General features: G+C 47.0%; 1 protein-coding gene across 1 annotated transcript in view; it reads right to left on the bottom strand.

Moving 5' to 3' along the window:
- eapp (e2f-associated phosphoprotein) overlaps window positions 1–12,815 on the bottom strand; it is a 503,058-nt gene that overhangs the window by 289,584 nt on the left and 200,659 nt on the right. The window lies entirely within an intron of this gene.

The following is a 12,815-nucleotide window of genomic DNA, read 5'->3' as shown; positions in this document are numbered from 1 at the left end:
TTTGCGGCACTGTCCACATTCCGGCACTGCGCGCTTTCCAGCACTGCGCGCTTTCCGGCACTGTGCGTTTTCCGGCACTGTGCGCTTTCCGGCACTGTCTGATTTCCGGCACTGTCCGATTTCCGGTACTGTCCGCTTTCTGGCACTGTCTGATTTCCGGCATGTTCCACATTCTGGCACTGTCCACTTTCCGGCACTGTCCACATTCCGGCACTGTCCGCTTTCCGGCACTGTCCGCTTTCCGGCACTGTGCGCTTTCCAGCACTGTCCACATTCCGGCACTGTCCGCTTTCCGGCACTGTGCGCTTTCCGGCACCGTGCGCTTTCCGGCACTGTGCGCTTTCCGGCACTGTCCGCTTTCCGGCACTGTCCGCTTTCCGGCACTGTCCGCTTTCCGGCACGTTCCACATTCTAGCACTGTCCACTTTCTGGCACTGTCCACATCCCGACACTGTCCGCTTTCTGGTACTGTCCGCTTTCCGGTACTGTCCGCTTTCTGGCACTGTCTGATTTCCGGCATGTTCCACATTCTGGCACTGTCCACTTTCCGGCACTGTCCACATTCCGGCACTGTGCGCTTTCCGGCACTGTCCGCTTTCCGGCACTGTGCGCTTTCCGGCACTGTGGGCTTTCCGGCACTGTCCGCTTTCCGGCACTGTCCGCTTTCCGGCACTGTCTGCTTTCCGGCACTGTCCGATTTCCGGCACTGTCTGATTTCCGGCACGTTCCACATTCTAGCACTGTCCACTTTCTGGCACTGTCCACATCCCGACACTGTCCGCTTTCTGGCACTGTCCGCTTTCCGGCACTGTCCGCTTTCCAGCACTGTCTGCTTTCCGGCACTGTCTGATTTCCGGCACGTTCCACATTCTGGCACTGTCCACTTTCCGGCACTGTCCACATTCCGGCACTGTGCGCTTTCCGGCACTGTCAACATTCCGGCACTGTCCTCTTTCTGGCACTGTGCGCTTTCCGGCACTGTCCATATTCCAGTACTGTCCGCTTTCTGGCACTGTCCACGTCCCGACACTGTCCGCTTTCCGGCACTGTCCGCTTTCCGGCACTGTCCGCTTTCCGGCACTGTCCGCTTTGCGGCACTGTCCACATTCCGGCACTGCGCGCTTTCCAGCACTGCGCGCTTTCCGGCACTGTGCGCTTTCCGGCACTGTGCGCTTTCCGGCACTGTCTGATTTCCGGCACGTTCCACATTCTGGCACTGTCCACATTCCGGCACTGTCCGCTTTCCGGCACTGTCCGCTTTCCGGCACTGTCCGCTTTCCGGCACTGTCTGATTTCCGGCACGTTCCACATTCTGGCACTGTCCACTTTCCGGCACTGTCCACATTCCGGCACTGTGCGCTTTCCGGCACTGTCCACATTCCGGCACTGTCCTCTTTCTGGCACTGTGCGCTTTCCGGCACTGTCCATATTCCAGCACTGTCCGCTTTCTGGCACTGTCCACGTCCCGACACTGTCCGCTTTCCGGCACTGTCCGCTTTCCGGCACTGTCCGCTTTCCGGCACTGTCCGCTTTGCGGCACTGTCCACATTCCGGCACTGCGCGCTTTCCAGCACTGCGCGCTTTCCGGCACTGTGCGCTTTCCGGCACTGTCTGATTTCCGGCACGTTCCACATTCTGGCACTGTCCACATTCCGGCACTGTCCGCTTTCCGGCACTGTCCGCCTTCCGGCACTGTCCGCTTTCCGGCACTGTCCTATTTCCGGCACTGTCCGATTTCCGGTACTGTCCGCTTTCTGGCACTGTCTGATTTCCGGCATGTTCCACATTCTGGCACTGTCCACTTTCCGGCACTGTCCACATTCCGGCACTGTCCGCTTTCCGGCACTGTCCGCTTTCCGGCACTGTGCGCTTTCCAGCACTGTCCACATTCCAGCACTGTCCGCTTTCCGGCACTGTGCGCTTTCCAGCACTGTGCGCTTTCCGGCACTGTGCGCTTTCCGGTACTGTCCGCTTTCCGGCACTGTCCGCTTTCCGGCACTGTCCGCTTTCCGGCACGTTCCACATTCTAGCACTGTCCACTTTCTGGCACTGTCCACATCCCGACACTGTCCGCTTTCTGGTACTGTCCGCTTTCCGGTACTGTCCGCTTTCTGGCACTGTCTGATTTCCGGCATGTTCCACATTCTGGCACTGTCCACTTTCCGGCACTGTCCACATTCCGGCACTGTGCGCTTTCCGGCACTGTCCGCTTTCCGGCACTGTGCGCTTTCCAGCACTGTCCACATTCCGGCACTGTCCGCTTTCCGGCACTGTCCGCTTTCCGGCACTGTGCGCTTTCCGGCACTGTGCGCTTTCCGACACTGTCCGATTTCCGGCACTGTCCGATTTCCGGCACTGTCCGCTTTCCGGCACTGTCCGCTTTCCGGCTCTGTCCGCTTTCCGGCACTGTCCGCTTTCCGGCACTGTCCGCTTTCTGGCACTGTCTGATTTCCGGCACGTTCCACATTCTAGCACTGTCCACTTTCTGGCACTGTCCACATCCCGACACTGTCCGCTTTCTGGTACTGTCCGCTTTCTGGTACTGTCCGCTTTCCGGCACTGTCTGCTTTCCGGCACTGTCTGATTTCCGGCACGTTCCACATTCTGGCACTGTCCACTTTCCGGCACTGTCCACATTCCGGCACTGTGCGCTTTCCGGCACTGTGTGCTTTCCGGCACTGTCCGCATTCCAGAACTGTCCGCTTTCCGGCACTGTCTGATTTCCGGCACTGTCTGATTTCCGGCACGTTCCACATTCTGGCACTGTCCACTTTCCGGCACTGTCCACATCCCGACACTGTCCGCTTTCCGGCACTGTCCGCTTTCCGGCACTGTCCGCTTTCCGGCACTGTCCGCTTTCCGGCACTGTCTGCTTTCCGGCACTGTCTGATTTCCGGCACGTTCCACATTCTAGCACTGTCCACTTTCTGGCACTGTCCACATCCCGACACTGTCCGCTTTCTGGTACTGTCCGCTTTCCGGTACTGTCCGCTTTCCGGCACTGTCTGCTTTCCGGCACTGTCTGATTTCCGGCACGTTCCACATTCTGGCACTGTCCACTTTCCGGCACTGTGCGCTTTCCGGCACTGTGCGCTTTCCGGCACTGTGCGCTTTCCGGCACTGTCCACATTCCAGCACTGTCCGCTTTCCGGCACTGTCTGATTTCCGGCACTGTCTGATTTCCGGCACGTTCCACATTCTGGCACTGTCCACTTTCCGGCACTGTCCACATCCCGACACTGTCCGCTTTCCGGCACTGTCCGCTTTCCGGCACTGTCCGCTTTCCGGCACTGTCCGCTTTCCGGAACTGTCCGCTTTCCGGCACTGTCCGCTTTCCGGCACTGTCCACACTACTCCCTTTGCTGATGAAATGAAAGAAAACTGCTGGACACTCAGTGATGTAGTTTTGATCCGATGTGATTCACACAAGTTCTAATTCATAGACTGGAGACATTGGGCAGGTTCTTGGTGTACACGTGAAAGGAGCAGAAATATCCAGGCATTCTTCTAGTGGTACTTGTTACTGACCTCAATTTTCTAACATTTTTCTCATGGTGCAGAGTTAGGCAGCACCTTCCAAACCCACGACCACTACCATCCAGAAGGACAAGGGCAGCAGATAGATGGTAACACCACCACCTGGAAGTTCCCCTCCAAGTCACACACCATCCTGATTTGGAAATATATCGCCGTTCCTTCACTGTCACTGGGTCAAAATCCTGGAACACCCTTCCTAACAGCATTGTGGGTGTACCTACACCACAGGGATTGCAGCGGTTCAAGAAGGCAGCTCACCACCACCTTCTCAAGGGCAATTAGGGATGGGCAAGAAATGCTGGCCTAGCCAGCAATGTCCACATCCAATGAACAAATAAAAAAATACTGGCTTGGTTTTCCTCGATCATAAATTGATATTCATGCGGACATCAAGCATTTCATTGACCCTGTGATGTTCATGAACAGAAAAGGTTTGCACTCAATTGATGCATAGGGAGTATCTGGTCAGAGAAATATTATAATGCATACCAAATCACGGTTTACATGGAGCTGAATTTTCTGTATCTCACTCTTTCAGAAACAGAGCACTGATGGTAAGAACTGTTCGTGTTTTGGGGACCACCAGCTGATGGCAACTTCTTATAAACAAAAGCCTTTTATGTGAAGTGAAAAAACTATGTATCTTTGGAAGCGTGAAATAAAAACAGAAAATGCTGCAAGTGCACAGCAGGCCCAGCAACCCCTGAAGGAGAAAGGTCAACTAACACTGGTTGTGACCCAGTTTAATGAAGAGCCACACCTGAAAAACTAGCTTTACGTGGCTTTGTTCAACCTGTAGTGGAGGTCCAGCATTTTGTGGTTTTACCTATGATGCAGGAACTGTGGCCGGGTTAAGTGTACAGAATGTTCTATGAAGGGGACAAGTGGACCCACAGACTCAGTACACAGATGTATATACACAGAAACTCAATCATGCACACATACATATACAGAGGCCTTCCAGTAAAAACAGAACTGACACACATAAAGTTCATCATAGGTGCACAAACAGAATAACTGGATTCAGTGAGCAGTTAGTATATACCTGCTGTTTAAAAGATTTGACCAAAGATAATTAATGAATTTTCTTTGACGAAAGGGACTTTATGTTAGTGCAAAGCATGACTACAATAATTAAGATTGATTTGAATTAAATTAAGTCTTCCTATTTTAAATGATCAAGAGTAAACAATGATTAGGTCAAGAAAACTTTAAAGATTTCTACAAGGAGCGTTCAGAAAAAATTGCAGCAGCTGTGAGAACATTGATCTTGATATCATTGAAACAATGCTGTGAGCTGGAAATAGGCCAGGGATTGAATTCGAGGGGTGTGGAGAATTTTACAAAGGCAGGTATGTTACACTGGATGGAATAGTATGATTTGACAACTTGTTGTTGGCATCTTGAACTGATAATGATTATATCTAGGATTGAGAGTAATAAGGAGAGATACATAGCTGCTGGGACCATGGGTGAGGGAAGGTGCATGTTAGTGTAATGTTTCTTCCTCAGAAGTTTCACTATGAATATAAGATGAGTAGTGTAATAAGAGCAGTAAGGATCAACAAAATCAATGGAAAGTCTGAGTTTGAAGACAAGCTGCGATTGGCAAACTGCACCACTCAAAGTCTGAATTTGGAATTTTTGCTGATAAAAATCAGAAAGAGCTGGAAATACTCAGCAGGTCTGGCAGCATCTGTGGAAACAGAGTTAATGTTTCGAGTTGAATAGGACTTCTTCAGAATATTTGCCAATGCCTCTTTTCAGAGTTAAAACAAACAACATTTCCAAACCATTCTGCTGAACCAACATGCTCTCTGGCCCCAGTCTGACTCTGAATGCCAAGCAAGTCTAGTCTACAAGCTCATATCTTCAAGTTAGCTTAGTCTAATCATTACTACTCTGCATCAGGTTGGCTGCTGTAGCTCCCCTTTATGTATTGAATATGCAAAATATGCTGAGTATTTCTGATGCAAATCCTGAAACTGTCAATGGGCAGAGGTCACTTATCAATAATTAAACCACTGTTAACTGAGCAGTGACTGAAAAAACCCACTCGTGTAAATCTCCAACAATAACATTCCATTTTTTCCCAAAAATATACTTTATTTATAAAAGTACATTACAGGACCGTTCAAAACAAATCAGTTTCATCTAATACAATATGTTACTACATTTACAATTACAGTCAATATTTACAATGTTCTTTACATGTCAAACATAAGCCTGAAGGGTTTTGCACAATTCCCAGCCTCTCAGTGTACTGTAGCTGAAGGGCCTTAGTGGCGGCTGCACCAAGCTTTAATGCATCCCTCAGCATGTAGTCCTGGACACTGGAATGTGTCAGTCTGCAACACTCGGTTGTCGACAGCTCTTTCCTTGGAAAGTTTCAGGCCAAAGAGTTTCTTTCACCAAGTTGATGGTCCTCCAGCTGCAGTTGATATTTATTTTGATGTGCGTTCCTGGGAATGGCTCGTAAAGCACAGAGTCCTGCATCACGGAGCTGCTCAGGATGAACTTCAACAAAAACCACTGCATCTTTTTCAAGATCTGCTTTCTAAAGGCAAATTCCAGAAGGAGATGAACAGCGCTCTCTTCCTCACTGCAGCCACCTCAAGGGCAATGTGTGGAGGAGGTGAGACTCTGGGCGTGTAGGAAGGATCTGACAGGGAGGGCCTTTTTCACCACCAGCCAAGCTATGTCTTGGTGCTTGTTGGAAAGTTCTGGTGATGATGTATTCTGACAAATGACTTTGACAGTCTGCTCAGGGAACAATCTGACAGGATCCACCATCTCCTTTTCCACAGGGCCTTGAGGACGTTACGTGCCTACCACTGCCTGATGAACTTATGGTCAAAGGTGTTTTTCTGCATAAACTCCCCCGCAAGGGACAGGTGGTATGGCACCTGCTAGCTGCTTGGAGCGTTCTGCAGCAACATGACCAGATCCATCCTTTGCAACACCGTGGACAGAACCTCAGCACACTTGGTGTTTGCGTATCAAGGGTCTGTGCACAGATTGATGCAGCCACATACAAAGGTGGCCGTCAGGATGAGGCCAATGTTGGGTATGTTTTTTCCCCTTTGTCTAGAGGTTTGTACAACATGTCCCTGTGGACATGGTCCATTTTCAATCACCAGACAAAGCAGAAGATGACTCGGGTGACTATCGTGGCCCAATAGTGGAGTATGGCCAGAGCAGCAACACTGAAAGTGCCTAGCACCCATTGACCAGGTTTTTACCCACAATGGAGAGGGAGAGTCACTCACATATGCCCAGTTTTTTTCACCATGGCTACCTGCTCCTTCCAGTTTTTAGCTCACATCCCGGCCCTACCAAACTATGTCCCCAGCACCTTTCATCTGAGGGTGAAAGAGACAAAGGATCAGTCAATTCAGTTCCCTAAGAACATGGCCTTGCTCTTGCCACAAAAACCTATTGTAATTGAGTTTCCAGCTGAGCTGAGAGATTCAGACCTCTCTTTGTAGAATGCCTTGATCAGGCCATGTCTGGAATACTGTGTTCATGTTTGGCTGTCTCACATAATGGGGATACTGAGGCTCTGAAAATGTTCAGAGGCAGCCATTAGATTGAGTATCTAATTTAAGGTCCCTCAGTTACCGAAACAAGCCAAGAGAGCTAGGGCTTTTTGGAACAGTGTAAACTTTGATTAGATATGATTGAGGCCTTTAAAGAAATGAAAGTACTGGATTCAGTCCACATAGATAGGCTATTTGAGATGGAAAGGGCAGGGAGACACAAAGGATGTAACTAAATTACATAAGCATAAAGCTAGATTAGATGCTAGGAGGTACAGTCCCTACCACTTCAAACATCCATATTTAAAACAGGCAATCTCTTCTATTGGACAAAAAGTAATAATTATTCATTTGCATTAATGTCAAATTTCGAAATTTCCAATTGCAACATCTAAACTCTGGTTATTTTGAGCAGAAACAACTGTAGTTACTCAAATTCGCAGCTTGTTAAAGTGCACTGAATAACCCAGCCACTGGTGCAGGCAAGCCAGTGTGTATTGGTGCCAGTCCCCAGCCTGGATAAATGGGGACGGTTAATAGCAGGAAGGGCATCCAGCTGTAACACCGCCTGCCAAATCCAAAATGATGGTTGATATGAAGGGATGATCAATCAACATTGTGGGTACCCCATATAAAATGGAAAAAAAACCAACAGAGAAACCAACCAACCTTTAAGGAGCATTGAATTTGACCATGGAATACAGAAAATTAAAATTACTGAGGTATATTTTTGGAGGTTGTGCAATAGAACTCCCAATACCTGGTAGTTATTTCAGCAGGATGACTCAAAAAGTGATGGTTAAACTTTGTGGATAAAGGTAACTAAATATGAAGACATTAGAGGATCTGAGCACAACAACATGTATGTGCTTGTTTATATGGACTGGATTCTGCCACTTGATGGAGTTGTCCCAAAAGCATGTTTGCATTGATCATCCGTACCGTGATAAATTCCTGGTGTTAGAGGTACGGGAATGGCAACCTGGACTGCACAACAGCTTACATTAAAATAGCACCTCTAATGTAAAAATATCCCATAGCACTTTATAGAATTATTATCAGACAAAAGCTGACACCAAGCCAAAGAAAAAGAGTTAACTAAAAGCTTGGCCAAAGACCTAAGCTATCAGAAGGAGAGAGAGATGGAGAGCTTTAAGGAAGGAGCTCCGGAGCCTAGATGGTCATAGGCATAGCTGTCAATGATGGGACGAAGAAGTGGGGGGTGACAGGAGCTAGAGGTGGAGAACCGCAGAGTTCGCGGAGGATGTAGAGCTGGAAGAATTTACAGAGTTGGGATGGGTGAGGCCTTGGAGGGATTTGACCATGAAGATGAGAATTTTAAAATTGAAGTGTGGCCAGGCCAGAAGCCAATATAGATCAGCATGCACAGAGGCGATGGATGAACATGACATGGTGCAAGTTAGGATACAGACAGCAGAGTTTCGGATAAGTTTAGGTATATGTAGGGTGGAAGATGAGGAGAATCATGAGCAAATTAGAACAGTCCATTCAGGAGATAACCTGCAAGAGATTTCAGCAGCAGATAAACAGGCAGAAGCAGAAATGGATGATGTTACAGAGGTGAAAGTAGGCAGTCTTTATGGTGGCCTGTATATGGGGCCAGAAGCTCAGCTTAGGGTCAATTAAAATGCTGAGATTGTGAACGGTCTAGTTCAGCCTTGGATGGTGGCTCCTTGGAATATAGAATTGGCATTTAGGGAACAGGATTTGTGGTGGGTGCCAGAGACAATAGTTTTGATCTTACCCAGTGGTTAATTGGAGAAAATTGTGGCTCCTTCAGATCTGGATAATGGACATTGGACAGCCTGACAAAACGGGCAGTGGAGGGATCGAGGGAGGTAAAAGATTATATGTGGAGCATTTATATTCTGTGTCATTAGAAGTCATATACAATTACTACAAAACTGAATCAGTTATCTGGCAATAATCTAACTAAAATTTGCGGTAAAATTGGATTATCTGGCTGTAAGGTATCCACCCTCCTCCCTTCCTATGCCGATAATCCCAGAATTCTACAACTACATTATTTATATTTATAAGAGTGCCTTTGACATAATGAAACATCCCAAGGTGTTTCATAGGAGCATTATAAAATGAAGTATGACACTGAGCCACATAAGGAGATGTTAGGTTAGGTGGCCAAATGCTTGGTCAAAGAGGTTTTAAGGAGCATTTTAAAGGAGGAAGGTGAGGTAGAAGAGGTGTAGGGAGGGAATACCAGAGCTTGGGGCCAAGACAACTGAAGGGCATGGCCACCAATGGTGGAGCAAATATAATTGGGGGTGCACAAGAAGCCAGAATTAGAGAAGCACAGGTATCTCGGAGGGTTGTGGGGCTGGAGGAGATTTCAGATAGGGAAGGACAAGACCATGGAGAGATTTGAAAACAAGGATTCCTCTATCCCCACCCCCTTTCCAATCCCCCTTTTTTCTAATAATTTATGTATTTTTTTAATATACTTTTCTTTTCCCACCTATTTCTATTATTATTTTTAAATTTATTTCCATCCATTGTTTTATCTCCACCTTTTAGCCTATTTCGATCCCTTCCCCTTACCCCACCCCCACTAGGGCCATCTGTCACTTGCTCATCCTGCTTTCTACCCTTAATGTCCCCATTAGCACATCCTTTAGCTAATATCACCACCGTCAACACCCCTTTGTCCTTTTGTCTATGACATCTTTGGCAATCTCTTCTTTGCCTCCACCTATCACTGGCCCTCTATCCAGCTCCACCTGACCCACCCCACTCAAGCAGCTTATATTTCACCTCATTTCTATTTTTCTTTAGTTCTGATGAAGAGTCATATGGAATTGAAACGTTAACTCTGTCTTCCTCTCCACAGATGCTGTCAGACCTGCTGAGATTTTCCAGCTATTTTTGTTTTTGTTTAATGTTTACATGTTGTTTTACTGGGAGCCATTGTAGGTCGGCAAGCACAGGGGTGATAGTGGAACAAGACTTTGGGCAAGTTAAAACACAGGCAGCAGAGATTTGGATGACCTCAGGGATACAGAGAGTAGGATGTAGTAAACCAGATGGGGTGCGCTGGAATAGTTGAGTCTAGAGGATGAGGGTTTCAGTAGCAGATGAGCTGAGACAGAGGCAAAGTTGGGCGATCTTACAAAGTCTTAGTGATGACATGAATCTGAGATCAGAAGTTCATTTCAGGATCAGATGTGATGCCCAGGTTGAGAACAGACTGCCTTAATCTTAGATTGTTGCCAGGGAAAGAGATGGAACCACCAGCTAGGCAATCGATTTTGGAGCAGGGACTGAAAACAATATTTATAAGAACATAAGAAATAGAAGCAGGAGTAGGCCATTCGGTCCCTCGGGCCTGCCCCGCCATTCAATAAGATCACAGTTGATCTCAACTCCTCTTTCGTGCGAGCTCCTCGTAGCCCTCAAGTCCCCGATATTTCAAAAATCTATCCACCTCCTCTTTAAATACTTTCAGTGATCTAGCTTCTACAACTCTCTGGGATAGAGAATTCCAGACATTCACTACCTTCTGAGAGAAGAAATTCCTTCGCATCTCAGTTTTAAATGAGTGTCCCCTTATTCTATAACTATGTCCCCTAGTTCAAGATACCCCTACGAGTGGAAACATCTTCTCAACATCTATCCTGACAAGCCCCCTCAGAATATTGTACATTTCAATGAGATCATCCCTCATTTTTCTAAACTCTAATGAATAAAGGCTTAACCTGTTTAGCCGTTCTTGATAAGTCAATCCCTTCATCCCAGGAATCGGCCTAGTGAATCTCTTTTGAGCTGCCTCCAATGCCACTATATCCTTTCTTAAATACAGGGACCAAAACTGTACACAGCACTCCAGGTGCAGCCTTGCCAACACCCTGTACAGTTGTAACAAGACTTCCCTATTTTTAAACACCAACCCCCTAGCAATACAGTCCAAAATTCTATTTGCCTTCTTAATTACTTGCTGCACCTGCATGCTAACTTTTTGTGTTTCATGCACAAGAACACCCAGATCCCTCTGTGCTGCACTGTTTTGGAGTCTCTCTCCATTTAAATAATAGTCTGCCTTTTGATTCTTCCTACCGAAGTGCATGACCTCACACTTTCCTTCGTTAAATTCTATCTGCCAAGTTTTTGCCCACTCACTCAACCTATATCCACTTGCAGATTCCTTATGTCCTCATCACAACATGCCCTCCCACCTATTTTTTTATTGTCAGCAAATTTAGATACATTACACTCTGCCCCCTCCTCCAAGTCATTAATATAGATAGGAAATAATTGAGGCCCTAAGCTGATCCTTGTGGCACTCCACTAGTTACATCTTTCCAACCTGAAAAAGACCCATTAATCCCGACTCTGTCTTCTGTATGTTAACCAATCCTCAGTCCATGCTAATACATTACCCCCAATACCGTGAGCTCCTATCTTGTGCAATTGGAGAAAATTTCAACTTGTCCAGTCCTGGATGTTGGATAAGCAGTCTGATAATTTAACAACAGTGGAGGAGTCAAGCTATGTTTTTGGATGTTGTCACCGAGGGGTGGCATGTAGATGAGAAATAGGAGGGGCCAAGGATTGATCATTGGGGACACTAGAGGTAACAGTGCAAGAGTAGGAAGAGAAGCCATTACGTGATTCTCTGGCTGCAATTATATAGATAAGAATGGAACCAGGTGAGAGCAGTCCCACCCAGCTGGACAACAGTGGAGAGTTGTTGGAAGAGGATGGTTGGTGAACTCGACTATAAGGCTACAGATAGGTCGAGAAGGATGAGGAGGGAAAGTGTACCTTTATCACAGTCACACAAGATGTCATTTGTGACTTTGATAAGAGCTTTCTCAGTACTGTGGAAGGATTCAAACATGGAGTTCTGGGAAAGATGGGAATGAATTTGGAAGTGAGAGTGGAGGGGAGAGGGGTTTAAGAAAGCAGTTCACAGTGGAAAAATGAAGCTGGATGACCCTAGAATAGTGAACAGTTTTGGCAGACAAGACCAGGACCTGGTTGTGTTTTATGTGGTCCAGTCTGATCTGGTATGAATGGCTAAACCAGTTGTCTGCCATATCCTTACAAGTCTGCTGCCTTTGGACTTAAGGGAGTGGAAATGTGGTCCCTACCAAGGGAAAGGCCAGGGTGAGAGAGGGAGTAATGGTTTGGCTCCCAACTCTTTCATAGTTAGTTGTTAGCTGTGGCTCAGTGAGGAACACTCTCTCCTGAATCAGAAGACTTAAGTCCAACTCCAGAGAATTAAATTTCTCAGCCAGGCTGACCTTGTGTGCTGTGCTGTCAGAGGAGCTGTCAAAATCCATGACACCATTTGGAAGGGAGGGGGTGTCCTCCCTGGTGTCTTTGCAATTTATCTACCAACCAATATCAGTAAAAAAAAAAATCACATTGCTGTTTGTGGTACCTGTTGCAAATGCGAATGTCGTGTTTTCCACATTATAATGAATCCAATTCAGAAATACATGACTGGCTACAAATCATTTCGGACCATCCCGAAATTAGGGCGCCCCATGAGCGTAACATGAACCAACATGTTTGATTCTGCTTTCCTGAGCGGGAAGTGAACAGTTTGAGGGTCTCCTCAATTTCTGCTGCCGTTTTGAGTAAGGATCAGTATAAAACCAGGACTTTACCTGATTTCTCATGCAGCTTGGTCATTGTTTTCAGTTTGAGGTTTCCAGTATCTGTACTGTTTGGCTTGTTTGCACGTTTTAAAACGTGAAA

This window comes from Cetorhinus maximus, chromosome 13 (genome assembly GCF_964194155.1).
Source record: "Cetorhinus maximus chromosome 13, sCetMax3.hap1.1, whole genome shotgun sequence".
Taxonomy (NCBI): Eukaryota; Metazoa; Chordata; class Chondrichthyes; order Lamniformes; family Cetorhinidae; genus Cetorhinus; species Cetorhinus maximus.
The sequence above is the reverse complement of the archived record's forward strand: the minus strand, read 5'-3'. Positions and strand labels throughout refer to the sequence as shown.